Below are 17,345 nucleotides of genomic sequence, written 5' to 3' on the forward strand. Positions count from 1 at the left end.
AGTCAACACTAAAACCAAGATGAAAGCTAAGGAGATGACTTCAGGCTCTGACTTCAGGCTCTGACACATCTACCAGTGGTTGCCCATGGCCGAGCACTGAAAATTAGTTCTGTTTTAATCTGGGCCATTCACATGACCCACCAGGTGGGAGGAAGGCTTCCCAAACCTTGCCTTCCCCCCAGGTGATCATTGTTTTGTTGGTGGGAACACACTCCGTGCTCCTACACGATCAGCCCTGCTTCATGCAGCGTGGAGCAGGGCAGATTGATCTGAGACCAGGACTGAGGCTGAGCCCCAGCCTCGGTGAAGGCCACAATGCAGTGCACAACATGTGTGATGCATTGGGGGATTCTCCTAAGAGATGGGTGCTCTAGATGCCCATCTCTGTGTGAGGCTGGGTGGAGGCAGTGCTTGCTCCCTTAACCTTGGCTAACAGTCAGGGCTGTTCGTAAATAGTGGGGCTAGGTGGTGCTGCCCTGCTGGGATCGGGCTCAATCCTGGGATCGGGCTCAATCCCGGCACGCCCCTAACCTGGGTTAGGCTACGCGTGAGAACAGCCTCAAGGATTGAGCCCAGGCAGGAAGCCTCAATATCCTTCCTGTCCTGGAAAGAGCCACTGAGCTGCTTGGCTGGGTAGTGCAGGGTCTGAGCACTCTATGCCTGGCAAGGCTGCTGTAGTTCAGCTGGCTGCCACATGGGGCAGCAGTAGGGGTGTGTGAGCCAGTTTGAAATCAAGCTGGCTCAACTTCGAACTGGATCAGCTCGAAGGCTTGACCTCGAGTTGAACCTGACCTGGTTCGGTTCAAGCTCCAACCAAACCAGCCAGCCAGTTTGGGGCCGGCGCAAAGCCCTACTAGCAAAGAGGAAACTGATGAGGATTCCCCTTTACTGGTATAGGAGTGGGGGGCTGGAGGCCAGGGGCATAACTACCATTAGGCAAGGGGAGGCAGTCATCTTGGGGCCCCACTGCTTCGAGGCCCCCCCCAGAGGCACATCACATGACTCCCCACCCGCCCATGTTGCACCCCCTATGAATTATGTTGAGTCTCTTGGAGATCGGCAGGAGCAGAGAGTAAAAAAAACTAAATTCAATGTGAACTAGATTTTCACCGTATTCATAATGGGGATGTGAGCGTGAGTGCACTATATATTGTGAAGTGTGTTTGTGTGTGTATATCAACGAGGGGCCCATTTAAAAATCTTGTCTCTGGGCCCACTCCAACCTTGCTACGCCCCTGCTGGAGGCACTTGCCAATTGCTCTTGTGGCAGTGGCTGCAGCAACTTCAGGGGGTGGCAGCAGCTCCCCCGACCCCCGCCAGCCTCCCCCAGAGTCTCCTGGGATGGGGCAGCCCAATTAGTGCCCAGTTCAGGCTTTTGTGGGCCTCTGCAGGCTCAGGTGGAAGCCGGTGGGGGAATTCTGGAGGAAGCTGGTGGGGGATGGGGGAGCCACTGCCCCCCGCAGCTACTGCCCCCCGCAGCCACTGCCACCGCCAGAGTAACTGGCAAGTATTCTGTTTCTACTATCCTTTATTGTTAGGGAAGCCACCCACCCACACGCCTTTGCCTATAGGGTTTCGAGCTGGCTTTGAACTAGTTCGAGCTTGAACCAAACCGGGAGCCAGCTCAAAGGTGCCAAAACCGAGCTGCCCCTGTCCGGTTCAAATCCGGTTCAAAGTCAAACAAAACTGGGGAAACCGGTTTTGTACACATCCCTAGGCAGCAGTATGCAGGTTCCCAGTTCCCCTGACTCCTACCTTGCCGGCGCCTTGTGTGAACAATAATATAGTGGTGGGCGACTTTACCCTACTAGGATTCAAAACTAGTGTAACCTGTTAGCTTAAATAAAGACAAACTCAGCTGAAAAAAAGCTCTCTTGTACTCCAGGCTATTCAATTTATTCATTTTTTTTAGCCCCTGTGTGTTCCTGAAGAGCACCTTGGGAGGATATGGGTTGCACCAATGAAACAATGCAAAACCACTTTATCTCTACCATGCCTTGCAACATCACGATACATTGGCCTCCAACTGGCCACAAAAACATGTGTTCTTGTTTACAGCTCTGAAGGAAACATGAAGCTGCATGCAGAGATGGGTGCAGTTTAGCAAAGTTTTAAAGCCATAAGCTTCAAGTTCCAGAGGACAGCAGTGCCTTATTTGTGGCAAATAAATGGCTAACCTCTTTAAGTTTTACATTGCTAGGGCAGTAATTTCTCCTCAAGGGGACTGCTTTGTTTTCAGGACATTCAAGTATTTTAGACTCAGCAGTCCAGAAAGATATTTCCATTTCACAGTGTAACAAAAGGGTTAAAATAAGCTACAACTGAGCATGCTCCTTCCACTCAGCAGAACCCAACAGGTTAGTCTCTGCTTAGTCTCAATAGCCATGCAGACACATGCCCGCCATTACTCTCCCTTCAAGTTCATTAAGTCACACACTGTTCTATATTTTTGAATGGGGGAGAAAATCCTATTCATTGCATTGAGACAGGCTAAAATCTTGAAAAGATTATAAAACACAAAACACAAAAAAGCAGCTTGGGGCTGCAGGGGGGAGTTGTGGCACAAGGTGCCTTGCCACCAAACCCACTTTGGTGCCCAGGAACCCCCCGGGAGGCAGTTGGGGCATCCTCAACTCCCTATTATTCCCTATGGGGAAAATGCAAAAAATTGAGAACTCTTAAAAAAAAATCATTAAGAATCGCAGGAGGGTCCGATTGCTTTGCGGTTCAGTGGGTTCATTGATCCACCTCAGAATTGTGCCCCTAGGTGCTCTGCATAGGGATTAATGAGCCAGTTTGAGTCCCCATTATTCTCTATGGGGAAAATACAAGAAAGTAAAAAATCTCCAACAAAATCATTAAAAATCGCAGGAGTGTCTGATTGCTTTGGGGTCTGGTGGGTGGTAGGCACCCAGGGGTACCTACCACCCACCCCAGTTTTGTGCCCCTATGTGCCCTGCATAGGGAATAATGGGTGGGTTCAAGTCCCCATTATACCCTATGTAGAACCTATTAGAACTGATTCGAGTTGGGTTCAAATTCAAACCAAACTTGGAGGGGTGGGGGGGCCGAGCAAAACCAAAACTGAACCTAACCACCCTGGTTCGAATTAGGTTCAAATTTGAAACAAAGAGGCCAAGCCAGTTTTGTGCACACCCATACTGTGCAGTCAGAAAGAAAGCTTGAGCAACTTAATTATTTGGAGTGGGGGAGAGAAAATACACTTCTGTGGGATAAAAATTGAAGATATGAGTTATTAGGTTTAGTTGAGGGAACTTCAGAGCCCACATGGTATAGTAGTTAGGGTGTTGGACTAGGACTGGGGAGACCTGAGTTCAAATCCCCATCCAGCCATGAAATTTACTGGGTGACTCTGGGCCAGTCACTTATCTCTCAGCCTAACCTACCTTTCAGGGTTGTTGTGAGGATAAATGTAACCATGTACACCGTTCTGGGCTCCTTAGAGGAAGAGCAGGATATAAATGTAAAATTAAACAGTCGGTCATCTTTAAATAAATAAAACAACCTCACAAATCGTGAGATACATTCAAACAATCCCCCAGATCCCACCACGCACCAGGGAACTCTGAATTCTACTAGCAATGTAACAGAACTTTGCTACTGAATATGAGATACTAGAGTCTTTATCTTCAAGTAAGAAGTTCACTAACAAATAATTAGAACTACAAGAACAACCAAGACAACCAGCGTGCCCAGACAACAAAGGCTCAATTAAACACCTCCTAACATCTTTATAGAATTCACAATAAAGTAAAACATGAGCAACCATCTCAATCTCATTAGCATTACAGGGGCATAATCGTGCCTCTATTGGCCACTGATGGAATCTGCCATAAAGTGAAACAGATAAAATTAAACAAATAAATGCCTTAGGTGGGCTCTGCACTCCTGGGTATGAAATGGTAAGAATTCCAGTGCACTGGGGATTGGGCTCTTTATTTAACCAGAAATTAAAGCCACATAGGTTTGCATAACAAACCAAGCAATTATAACTTTCAGCAGCATCACTAGTCTATGTACAGATCCTTCTTTTCAAACTATTGGTTTGCGCAACTAGGTAATGTTTGAAAAAAAGAAAACATGCAAATTTACTGTGGTATCAAAAGGGGAGAGCTGCCTCCTCCACCCGAGCAAAAAATGAAAATTAATCCTAGGCTGGGAAGTTCTTTTTGTCCACTATCGAGACAGTTTGCATTGCAGCCTAATCCAGACAGTTTGCATTGCAGCTCCATATTGATGGGCTTCTTATGTAACACACCGCTTTCACATGCTAGTGTGTACTTAGCTTAGGCAGTGAATGTGCATTGAAAACCTACATCATACAGGGACGTACAACAGAGATGCTGAAGCAGGAGAATTTGACTTTTTTGTCTCATCCTGGAAAGAAGTTATACTAATACAGAATGAAAATCAGTTGTGTTTTTCAAAACTACAATTGGACACAGAGAGTTTTCATTGTCATGTCCTTTGTGCAGGCTTCTTTTCTAGTGTTCATATGAGCCAGGGTTTAGCCCCAGAATCTGTTCATGTTTTTCATGTTTAAAAACCTGTTACCCTGCCTCTCCAGTATTCTTAGGTGCCTGACAATCATAATTGAAATCAAGATAAAATCATAGATTAACAAAGCTCAGAGGAGGATGCTTAAAGCATGTGCTTTGGAACATAGGAATTTGCCTTATACCAAGTCAAACCATTGGTCCACCTATCTCAGAGTGCAGTGTATTGGGGTGCCCAACTCTGTGTATGCTCGGGCTGTGTGCAGCCCAAGCATACACATGACCCTGTACCTGGGGTAAAGGGCAAGCTTACATCCTTTAACCCAGGTAAAAGCCTGGGTACAAAACCTGGGCTTGTGGGAGAGGCAGAACCAGGATCAGGATCGTTCCCGGCTTCCCTGACCTGGGTAGGGCTGTTCATGTGCATAGCCTTACTTTCTGTTGTTTGCGTTGTGGGATCCAGAGCCAGCTCAAGCAACTTCGGGGAGAGGAGAGCTGGTCTTGTAGTAGCAAGCATGACTTGTCCCCTTAGCTAAGCAGTGTCTGCCCAAGGCAATCCAGATAAAGGACATAACTCTTTGCACCAGTTGGACCAATTATTATCTCTATAACACTTAAATGAAGAAATTCCCAAAGTGAGAGGAGGAGGAGGAGGAGGAGGAGGAAGGAAAGGAGAAGGAACTACAATCACCACCACCTCTGGCTCCAACCCAGCTCTAATCACAGTCAATTAGTCATAGGTTATAATGGAGGGCAAACACATTCCTGTCTTCCGAAGAGCAGCCCTTTCATGAGGCAGGGTGAGATGGTTGCCTCAAGCAGCAGGTTACTGGGGCACCAGCAGGGCAGCAAGAAACCTGCTACTGCTGTCATCAGAGCAGCACTTTGTGATCGATCTGACCCTTGCACACTTTGCAAGGAGCACCTCTCCTCACCAGGGTTCCCTCTAGCAGGGATTCCCAGATGTTGTTGACTACAACTCCCAGAATCCCCAGCTGCAATGGCTTTTGCTTGGGAATTCTGGGAGTTGTCAACAACATCTGGGAATCCCTGTTAGAGGGAACACTGATTATTATTGATTGATTTGATTTGATTTGATTTGTATACTGCCCTTCCAAAAGGGCTCAGGGCGGTTAAATGGCTCAGGGCAGTTTGCTCTTCTTGCAAAAAAGCACAAGGAGTGAAGAGGCTGCCTTCCTCCTCATCCCTTCACCACTTTAAAAGCTTGCAAAGGTCGATTTTGAAAAGGAGCTGGCCCCCATCAGGGTCATTTTGTGTCTTGCCTCAGGCACCCCACTGTTTTGTGGGCCACCCTTGTGCCCCGCTTGCCCCCAGGCCTTTGAGAAAAGATAGTTTGACTTGTGGGGGTGCTTTCCCACTTCTTTTCCCACATGTAGTCCCTTTTCCAAGCCACAAATGAATGAGTGAATGCCCCTTCCCTTCTTGTATGAACAGGGGAAAGGGACAATAAACAAGGAAAGCCCTAAAAATTAAGGACTGAGCTACTCTGTCGGGCATAGATAAACATCTGGATGTGCATACAGATGAGCCTAACTCTAGTTGTTTATTTGCTCAAAGGAAGTGTTTGAACATGACTGGCTTTTTTCTTTTACAGATAAACAATCTTAATATGCAGATGAAGCATTATATAAGTCTTGGATATGGGGTGCGTGCAAGAACCCAAGAGAAACTCAAAACTAGACACATTCTGCCGCATAGTTCTGCACAATTGCTCTGCTGGTTACATTTGACTTGAAAGGAGGGGGGAAAGGCCAAAGCAGGAAGAAGGGGAAAGATTTCCAACCCTCCTCCTCTTCCTGCCTTTTCCCCCCTTTACAACAATGTTGTAAAATTCATCCCCCTGCAGATGAAGTTTTACAACTCTCTCAGGAAGCCTGGACTTTTGTTTGACAGCTGCAGTGGTGGATGATTCAAAATATCATTTCTTTCTCCAGTTTGGACCCAGGAACTGGAATGGTGTGGCAGGCACAGCTGTCTCTTCTGAGTTCAAAGCCAACCTCCCTCCTCCTCCTGAATGCATATCCACACATATTATTCCCCATATCCTGGACTAGGTAGGATGCTGACATCATCTCTTACCCAGTTGTATATTTTCTTTCATATTCTAAGACAGCATGACTGCCAAAACATCCACTCTGTGCACTGTCACTGTGAAAGGCAAGGAGGGAGAGTGGATATTTCTATTATCACAAAATCTGTATAAAGGATATGAGAGAGAGAGAGAGAGAGAGAGAGAGAGAGAGAGAGAGAGAGAGAGAGAATCCTGTAGAGACCATTTCTTTCTAATAAATACTGCTGCTGTGTAAGAATTTTTGCAGGGCCTTTCCCACTTTCTCTTGGACTTTCTTGGTTTCCGTAGCCTTTATTTTTACATGAGGCTTTTTCATCCATAAAGGAAGTAAGCTGAACCAAATTATTCCTATCACTTTCCCCCTCCAGAATTCACGCACTACAGGTGCAGTCTGAAATGGCATTTTGTGTCTTTCCTCCTCTGCTCCCATCATTTTCAAAAGTGATAACACTGTGAGAGGCTTCTACTCATGTCCCCATGGAAACGGGTACCAAAGAGCCAAAAATGGGATAGGGTGTTTTAAAATGTTCACTGTTTAAAAACAGGAAGGCTCCCCACACCTCACAAACAAGATCTGTTTCCATGGGATCGGAAGCAGTGCTAGTCAGTCGCCTGGTGCTTTGAAATCTTACAATAGGCATAGATATAAGCTGAGCAAATGTTGGTTTTATACAGGCTTTGGCTAAAATTCATTTGAAATGGCTGGGTCAGTTCTTCTCTCACAGACCCAGGTGCTGCCAGTATATTGGCAGAAACTATAGTTCTTCCTAACAGGCAAGCAATATAGAGATGTGTTTGCTCTCTGTGCCAGACATTCTATTTTTGTGTATATTTTTAAGCTGGGAGATGAGTGAAGGGAAAGAATTCATTTAGTTATACAGCTTTACAGATACTTGAAAGGAAGGCGTTTAATTCACGCTGTAGTTTTGCAATGTGATTGGAAGCTAGAAGGGAGAAAAGTCCAAGAGGTGTACTTTTCTGTCAGTTACAGGCCACATTTTCACTATGAGAACAATCTCAGTTAAAGACTTAATGATGATTAGTGAGCCCCACACGTTTCTGTAGAATGTGTCTTGAGAACCCAACATTTCCAGGCAATCCCAGTTAAATTGCTGTGGTTTAAAGGTAAAGTGTACCGTCGAGTCAGTGTCGACTCCTGGAGACCACGAAAGAGGAAGAGGAGGAGATGATGATGATGATGATTTTATTTATTATTTTTTATTTATTTACACAGTCAGACAGGTGTTATTGACTGGTTTGTTTTATCCAGACATCGAGTCCTTCCCAAGGACCTGGGATGGCTGAATTTTATTATCAATGTTGTTGCTGTTATTATAGATATCGTCGCAGAATATAGGCTGTTCCCAGTAAAGTTGCTTTTTGTAATTGGCTGATGGTGATTTCTGTGGCCCCTATGGTGTTGAGGTGCTCTTCAAGTTGTTTTGGGATTGCACCTGGGGCGCCAATTACCACTGGGATTATTTTGGTCTTCTTCTGCCAATAATAAATAAATTTATTTATTATTAATGATTATTATTTATTATTAAAATTATTATTAATAATAATAAATTATTTATTTATTTATTTATTATTACTATTATTATTGTTTAGTATTATTTACTGGCTGACATCCAGACTAAAGTTCTGCACACAGAAAAACATTTCATGCATGCCTTGAGGGAAAGGCAGTGTTTGCCAATATCCCTTTCTCTCTGCATTCCAGTATGTCTCCTGAAAATATATCCCTAAGGGTTATAGCACCCTCGGGGATATATTTTTGGGAGGCACAGTGGACCACAGAGAGAAGGGAAGACTGATGGAAATCCCACACCTCTCCCCACCCCCATTGCATGCATAATATGCATGCAACAGACCCACCTACTGCTTCCATGTTGCACATGCAATATTAGTCTGGAAGTCAACCAACATTCATAGAGCACTTTAGATATATTCAGAGTGCTTCATCTATGTTAAATCAATAAACCTTATAACAAATCTGTAATGGAGGTCAGTAGGATTATGTTATTTTATGTTTTCTATCACCCACCTTTCCACCATAGTGCCCACACAGTGTACATAAGATTTCCAGGCACTGACCAGACCCAGACAAACTTAACTTTAACAGAGTCACTGGGGCCATTCACATGAACTATCAAGTGGGCGGGTGGGGTGGGGGGGAACGTTTCCCAAACCTTGCCTTACCCCCAGACAATCACCATTTTGTTGGTGGGAGTGTGCAGCACACTCCCACATGATCAGCCCTGCTCCATGCAGCGTGGAGCAGGGCAGATTGATCTGAGGCCAGGACTCATTGTCCCGGCCTCCATGAATCCCACAATGCACCGCACAACACATTGGGGGATTCCTCCAAGAGACAGGCACTCTAGGCACCCATTTCTGTGTGCGGCCGGGCTGGAAGCAGCCCATGCTTTCACATGAGGAAGCAGCCAGTGGTAAGAGGTTAAGTACCCTTAACCTTGGCTAGCAGCTGGGATAAAGAGCGGGGCCAGGCAGTGCTGCCCAGCCAGGATCGGGCCCAATCCCGGCCATTCTCATGCACAGCCCAACCTGGGCTAGACATCCCTAGCCCAAGTTAGGCTGCACATGAGAACAGCCTCACTGTATCATATGCTTTCCAGTCAGACTCTGTCTTTCAGATGCAGAGGACTAGTGAGGGCCAAAATGTATTAAATGTTAAATGTATTAGTTTGTTCTGGTAGGTGCCGATTTTCTAATTTAAGTGGCAGTATACAGGAGGGGGAGGAATCAAGATCAAGGCTATGGCATGAGAGGAGGAAGAGGCTTTAACCTTTCATAGGAACATAGGAAGCTGCCATATATTGAGACAGACCACACACGTCCATTCAGTATTGTCTACACAGACTGGCAGCATCATCTCCAAGGTTGCAGGCAGGAATCTCTCTCAGCCCTATCTTGGAGAAGCCAGGGAGGGAACTTGGAACCTTCTGCTCTTCCCAGAGCGGCTCCATCCCCTGAGGGGAAGATCTTACAGTGCTCACACTTCTAGTCTCCCTTTCATATGCAACCAGGGTGGACCCTGCTTAGCTAAGGGGATAAGTCATGCTTGCTACCACAAGTCCAGCAATTTTTTCGACTGCTACATGATCCCACTCTGAATCAGGGGCCCTGTGGCAGCTATTTAGCCTGGGAAGGGAATTCCCAGTGGTCCCATTGTGAGCTTCCCTTCAGGAGGGGAAGGGAGTCCTGCTGGAGGCAGTCATAGGGCAACTCCTATGGCTGCCCTCCCCCTAGTTACATTTTAAAAAATCACGCACAGTGAGCATAGTGGTCAATGTGTTGGATTAGGACCGGGAAGACCCGAGTTCGAATCCCCATTCAACTATGAAGCTCACTGGGTGACTCTGGGCCAGTCATGTATCTCTCAGCCTAACCTACCTCACAGGGTTGTTTGGGGGATAAAAATAAGCATGTACACCACTCTGAGCTGCTTGGAGGAAGAGCAGAATATATAAGTAAGTAAGTAAGTAATAAATAAATAATAGTTTGGTCCTGAGAGACGGTGGCTTTCCTGAGGCCATTTCACGAATGCATGTCTGAAATACTTGAATTCGGACTTCCTGGTTCACACATGATTCTCTTTGCCACAATGCCTTCCTTGTGCTGAGCAGGTTTTTGGCTGTTTTGAACACTTAAGCTCTTAATGAGATCCCAACATGTCCATAACAATGCTTATAAATTTCAATGAGATCATGCCGGAGTATAATGTAAGTAAATAAGGATATAATGAGGTGACTTTGCAACATTTTGCAAGGAAAATACTCCAGGGACAAATACTAATTAAAAAGTTAGCATTCATTGTGATTCAAGTGTTTGGAACTGCATCTTTCAATATAAGGATTATGATCGGGCCTGCTTGATGCAATGGCCACAAGAATTAGTGATACTCAGGCAAGTAGCCAATGATTGTGGCTACTTACAGAAGTGCACTTAGGTCATTTTGAAGCCTGGACCTAAAGGCCCTTGGAGGCTCCCCTCCTGCTGCAATTTAAGCATCATCCCCCTACACACACACACACACACACATACACACACCGTGACAAACACAGTATATTTTTTAACATGTGGGGTATATTCATGCAAATATGCAGTCGCAGAAACATTTCAGCATGCAACTTAACATTTCCCCATCCTACATATTTCTTTCCCCCCTCTGTCTCTAAAGCACCCGGCATAGATCATAATTACACTTGGCCGCCCGGCACAGTGAGGACCAGCAGTGACCACACCACCCAGGACAGTCTGGAGAGGATTTGGGAGGCCCCATGGGGTATGGAGGCTCTGGACTTTGGCCCCGAAGTCTATGGGTAAGAGTGCTACCAGCTACTACTTATGACTGTGAATGCTAGCTAGTCAACACCTTTTCCTCGGCAGATCGCTAGCGAATAATCCAGGAGGCCATTGGGATTTCTGAATAGGGTTTTAATGGCCCTAAAGTACACTTAATAAAGGAAGTCATAAAAGCAAAGTAAAACGGCATGTACCTACATGCACCTGATGGGAGGAATTGATGTGTTAGTGTAAGGTGACTTGTCCATCTCCCCCCCACCCACCCACATGCAAGGCTGTGTCTATTTAAGAGGACACTTTGTTCTTCATTAAACCCATTCCCTATTGAGATCATTAGAGGAGGTCCGGTTGTGATTGCCACCAATTTGGTAGATGACAACTCAAAACTGGGCCTTTTCTAGAGTTATCCAAGGACTTTGGAATGCACTTCCTAACAAAATTAAAGCCTCCCTTTCTCTGGATGTTTTAAAGAAAAAACTGAAAATATATCTGTTAAATCAGGCTTTTAATTTGTAGTGTTAAAGTTTTACATTTTAGAGCTATCTATATTTTAAATTGTTTTAATTGTGTTAATGTTTTTAATTGTTGTGTTTTAGATTGCGAACCGCCGAGAAATTTTCATATGGGACAGTGTGTATATAGATGAGCTCAACTTTATTTTGGTTTATTTATGTATTAATTTATTTATTCATTTATTTGATTTGCTTCCAAAATGGCTCAGGGCGGTTTACAATTAAAACAAACCACTAAAACAGTAAAGAGCTAAAACAAATTAAAAACAATATAACAATTAACAATTTAAAAGCATTTTAAAACAACAATTAAACAATTACAGTGATTAAAATCCCCAAACTGGGTTTTTAATTTTAAAATAAACCAGATGTTAAAACCCCCAAAATTTAGGAAGCTGAGAAAGTTTGGGTGAAAAGATGTGTTTTCAGGTGTTTTTTAAAAAAATTGCCAGAGATGGGGAGGATCGTATCTCAACAGGAAGTGCATTCCACAATCTCGGGGCAGCAACTGAGAAGGCCCGTCTCTGTGTAGCCACAAAACGAGTTGGCGGTAACTGGAGATGGACCTCCTCATATGACCTCAATGGGCGGTGGGGCTCATAATGAAGAAGACGCTCTCAGATACCCAGGGCCTAAGCCGTTTAGGGCTTTGTAAGTTATAACTTGCACTTTGTATTTTGCCCGGAAACCTATCGGCAGCCAGTATAACTCCATCAGTAAAGGAGTAATATGGTATCTCCGAGATGACCCAGAGACCAACCTGGCTGCCGCATTCTGAACCAACTGAAGTTTCCAGACTACATACAAAGGCAACCCCATGTAGAGCGCATTACAAAAGTCAAGTCTGGAGGTCACCAACAGATGTACCACTGTTTTGAGGTCATTGATCTCAAGAAACGGGTGCAGCTGGTGTATCAGCCGAAGCTGATAGAAAGCACCCCTGGCCACCGCCTCAACCTGAGAAACCAGGGAGAGGTGTAAATCCAGAAGTACTCCCAGACTGCGAACCTGTTCCTTTTGGGGAAGTGTGACCCCATCTAGAACTGGCAGATTAAAATCATCTCTAGAGTTCTGACCCTGCACAATAAGTACCTCCATCTTATCTGGATTCAGCTTCAGTTTATTCTCCCTCATCCAGCCCATTACTGCCTCCAGGCAGGCATTTAGGGACAATATGCCAGCTCCTGAAAAAGTTGACATGGAGAAGTAGGTCTGGAAGAAGTAGATTATCAGCATACTGGTAACACCCAGCTCCAAATCCCCTGATGATCTCTCCCAGCGGTTTCATGTAGACTAGCTGATCCCGCACAGAGCATCTGTGCGGCAGTACACTCCCCCCACCTTCTGCCCTACTCCCCTCCCCCCCAGACTTCAGCCCCAGTCCACTCTCCCCCCTAGCCTTCTGCCCCAGTCCCCTCCCCACAAGCCTTCTGCCCCAGCTTGCTCCCTCTTCCGTTTCCCCCTCTTTCTCTCTCTTTCTCTCTCTCATTCGTGTCCCCCCCGCCTCCACTTTTTAGCCTGCTTGTGTTTTCCCTGCTGGCCGTTGCCTCCTCCTCCTTCCTCCAGTCCCTGGTGTCAGGCAGCTCCTTCCTGGACGCCCCCACCCCCGAGAGCATCTTCCGATTCCGAAGCGGCCAGCCATTTGTCTCTGCCCAGCCAGGCTCCGCCTCTTTCTCTCCCCACAGCTTCCCCCCCCCTTCTGCCCCAGTCCGTTCAGTTCTCCTCTCCACTTGCCCGCTTTCCTTCCTTTCCTTTCCTCCCCAAGCGGCCACTTCCCTACGCAGCCAACCACTGCCCAGCCAATCCAGTGCCTCCACCGCCCAGCCAATCTGCTGGGTTGCTGGGACGCATCCCCACAGAGGCACATCTACAGGAATTAATATAATAGATGTTAAAAAGCATTGTTGTGCAGAAATGGTTGTGCGGGGAATGGGGTGATCTTCCATATATGGAAAACTTGGAGCAGGGTGTGGGGGAATTCTGCAATTAAAATCTCTGCCTGGCTAACAAGAGAATAGTTACTCTCATACTGCAAAACATATTGCAATTGGTTGATGTGCATCTCCATTCCCTTCCAATCATAGTAGCTCACAAGGGAACATGATCACGCAAAGGGGGAAAGGCTCTTTTCTCCAATCCCCCTTTTCTCTGCTATCCCCAGTGGCCCTGCCAAATACATCCGCTCCATTCAGTGTGGACCTCCCATTTGTATCAGATTGGAACTGAATTGGATCTGACTCTGAATCAGATTGGAATTGGGTCAGATCTGATTCTCTGCTCTGTGCACAGTCTTAGTAAATAATCCAAACATTACAAAGACACTGTAAGTTTCCAGTGATCGCCAAAGAAAGTCAGAATCTGAGAAGTTGTGCAGCCCTTGAGCAGTCAGGAAAGTGGAGAATGAATATAAGTATTTTAGTTCTCCACATTGCAGCCGAGCTTCAGTGTCGTTATTGTTGCTAAAAATTCTGAGAAATTGTTGAATGTGAATTCAACATCATAATGGACCTGAACAGCTTAGGTCCAAGGTATTTAAGAGGACACCTTCCTTGTTTTGAGCCCCACTGCCTATTGAAATCATCTGGGGAGGTCGGTTTGCAGTTGCCACCAGCTCATCTGGTGGCTACTCAGAGACAGGCCTTCTCCATTGCTGCCCCAAGGCTTTGGAATCCACTCCCTGTTGAAATAAGAGCTTCCCCATCTCTGATAACTCTTAAGAAGGCAGTTAAGACATATTTGTTCACCGAGGCTTATAGTTAGATGTTAGGAAACAGCAGGCATGAGATAGTAGGGGTACTGACACCGATACGGGGGAGACCCCGGCCAGTGCACCATATACCCGACTTACCATTCTGATTTGAGCATGGTAGCAGTGCTGCCGCAAGCGATCTAGGCCAAAGATAGCCCAGACAGGGAACAGCAGCCATGCTTCCAAATGGGGTTGAGGTCTTGCAGGGTTTCCAAGATCTCATTTCGGCGTGAAATTTGCCAGAGCTGTCAGGATCTAGTTATGGACAGACTGGCCTATGATGAGCGGCCATTTACCAAGAGGGTGTGTGCTGGCGAGTGCCCAGTGACTCAGTGTGAGTAAGGCACACTACTTGGGGATTGCTTGAGTTTAACCAACTCCCTTTGGTGGTGTCTGAACAAACCTCTGAGGCCTGACTGAGATAAACTTGGGTCCCCCTTTTTCTCACAGCCCAGGTGCTTGCAAGCTTGACATTAGGCTTTTAATGAGACTTAAACAGATTTACAGATTTTAGCATTGTTTTAAATTTTAAATTATTTTAATGTTTTAAAAGTTTAATTTTGTTTTAATTTTGCTGTTCTATTGTAAACCACCCAGAGGCATAAGTTTTGGGCGGTATATAAATATGTTAAATAAAATTTAATGTTTTTTTAAAAAAAATCTGATACTGAGTTGGGGGATATCAGGATGTGAATACTGCCTTTTCTGATCCAAAATGTGACGACAGAAGCTTTTATAGGCTTTGGAAGACAAAAATAAAACATGAGGAGTTGCTTTCGATACCATGGAGGTATGTCTGCCCAGAGCCTTGTACCATCACTGAGAATCAGACAAGAGGTGGCCCCATGGCATAGCCTAAGGGCACATGATGATGCAGACTCACTGACGCTAAGCAGGTCTTGGTCTGGACAATGCCTGGATGGGGGACTACCTAGGAATCTCATGTACACTGCCTTGAATTCCATGATGGGATAAAGGTGTGATTTACCTTTTGTGGCACTGACCCGGCTACAAAAGCCAGCAGCCAAAACACGTGGGCTGGATATTTCTCATCTCATCTCCCCAGCCCTTGGAGCTGCTGCAAAGAAGAAGAGATGGCAACTAGGGACCACTCTTACATCTGCTGCAGAAGAAGAGAAGCTCTACACCCGTACAGTAGCCACCTGCTGCCGGCTTCTTCGTAGTGGCCATTTTCCTAGGGCTGTTTATAGTAGGCTTGTGCTTCAGCCCCCAAACCACCTGGACTGGGGCAAGGACAGTTGCCATCTTATACCCCTAACCGTTGATGCCATGCAGAGCTGCTGTTGTGAAGAAGAGATGGCTACTCTTACCCCTGCAACCCAAGGAGAGAAAGACCCGCTCAGGGCTTGCCCGTCCACTAGGCAAAGTAGGTGGTCACCTAGGGCACCAAGCAGAGAGGGGCACCGATGGCCTGGGTCTCATGTCACACCCAGCAAGCCAACACAGGCACCCTCTGCCTACACCTCCCATAATCTAAGTGGGCACTGGGCAGGCGAACAAGTGGGCACTCCCCATCCCTGTCACCCGTCTAGCCACTCACTTGCTCTTGTTGCTGCCTCTGCCCGCCACTCCTGCCACTGCTGGCTGCTGCTACACATCATGATAGCATTGCTGTGTCATGTGGCAACATCATTAGAACACACCATAGTAGGCTGGCTATCCAGAAGCAGCTGACAGTGGCGGGAGTGGGAGGCCGAGGCAGCAGAGTGGTGGCAAGTGGGTGACAGGGATGGACCACATGCCCACCTGCCTGGATGACAGGAACTGCCCACCTATGCGGGTGAAGGGGACGGGGAGCTGCAAAGCCAGGCTTCGCCTGGGGCACCACCAATCCTTGCAACACCTTGCAACTGTTTTCCACTGCCAGGTTTTTCCTGGTGGAAATGTTCTTGAGGGTTCTTTACATCAGGCCTGCAACAGCTTTAAGTACAAGCAGCTGCTGAGTCAGACACCAGATTATTTTATATTTTCAGTGGTATATAAACAGATCTGAGAGGCCTCAGCCTGGACAGCAGTATAAAAATCAATCAATCAATCAATCAAATCAATCAAATCAAATACATCTTTATTACCATCTTTGACCAACATAGAGTAGGTTACATTAAAGGTTGTGCCGTTGAGTTGGTGTCGACTCCTGGTGACCACAGAGCCATGTGGTTTTCTTGGCAGAATACAGGAGTGGTTTACCATTACTTTCTCCCGCACAGTATGAAATGATGCATTTCAGAATCTTCCTATACTGCTGCTGCTGCCCAATAAAGGAGTTTCCCATATTCTGGGAAACACACCAGCAGGGATTCAAACCAACTGCCTCCTGCTCTCTAGGCAAGTTGCTTCCCTGCTGCGCCATTAGGTGGCTTTAGGTTACATTACAGCAACATTAAAATGGCATTAGAACAGACTATGTCCGAAACTGTGACTATAGAGACTAAAAGTTTATAAGTTATACAGCTACTGTTAAACTATGGTAAACTACTATGTTAAAATTGCAGGTAAAATGGATAGAGTTCATGTAATAAGGGTAAAATGGGTGAGACTATATGGTCTCTGTGAGCTTGGGAGTGTAGAAATCTAATTTATTAAGGTGATGCACCATGGTGTTAATGTAGATGCTCAGCAGGACCAGGGCAAGAATGCAGCTTTAATTTAAGACATTTAAGAATGAAACTTTAAATGGTTAAAATCTTAGAATCTTAAAATTTTGGCATCTTTAACCTTAAAATCTGTAAAGCTGCACATACGATAAAATGCTATATATCAGGGATTCTCGACGTTGGCTTCCCAGATGGTATTGGACTTCAGCTCCCATAATCCCCAGCCCCAGTGGTCTTTGGTTGGGGATTATGGGAGCTGAAGTCCAATAACATCTGGAAACCCAACACTGAGAACCCCTGCTAAATATTATCTGATTTATATCTGACAGAAAATGCTAAAGCTGGACTGTAAGACCACACACTGTGTCAGGCATGCTTAGATCTTGCTGCCTGTCAGAACCCAACGAATTTTACACACTGCCACGCAGAACTTGACAACATTATGTGTGGTAACAGGGTTGGACTTAGAGAGCAAGAGGGAAGCATAGAATTGGCTTGAGCGACCTGGGAACTTGAGTATTAGCAGAAGGA

General features: G+C 45.8%; 1 long non-coding RNA gene across 1 annotated transcript in view; it reads left to right on the forward strand.

The window, feature by feature from the left end:
• Window positions 1–17,345, forward strand: part of LOC128351761 (uncharacterized) — a 68,138-nt gene that overhangs the window by 40,022 nt on the left and 10,771 nt on the right. The window contains exon 3 of the long non-coding RNA XR_008320025.1: window positions 10,814–10,955. This is a non-coding gene — a long non-coding RNA (uncharacterized LOC128351761). The remainder of the gene's footprint in view (window positions 1–10,813; window positions 10,956–17,345) is intronic.

This window comes from Hemicordylus capensis, chromosome 1, assembly GCF_027244095.1.
Source record: "Hemicordylus capensis ecotype Gifberg chromosome 1, rHemCap1.1.pri, whole genome shotgun sequence".
NCBI classification, from domain to species: domain Eukaryota; kingdom Metazoa; phylum Chordata; class Lepidosauria; order Squamata; family Cordylidae; genus Hemicordylus; species Hemicordylus capensis.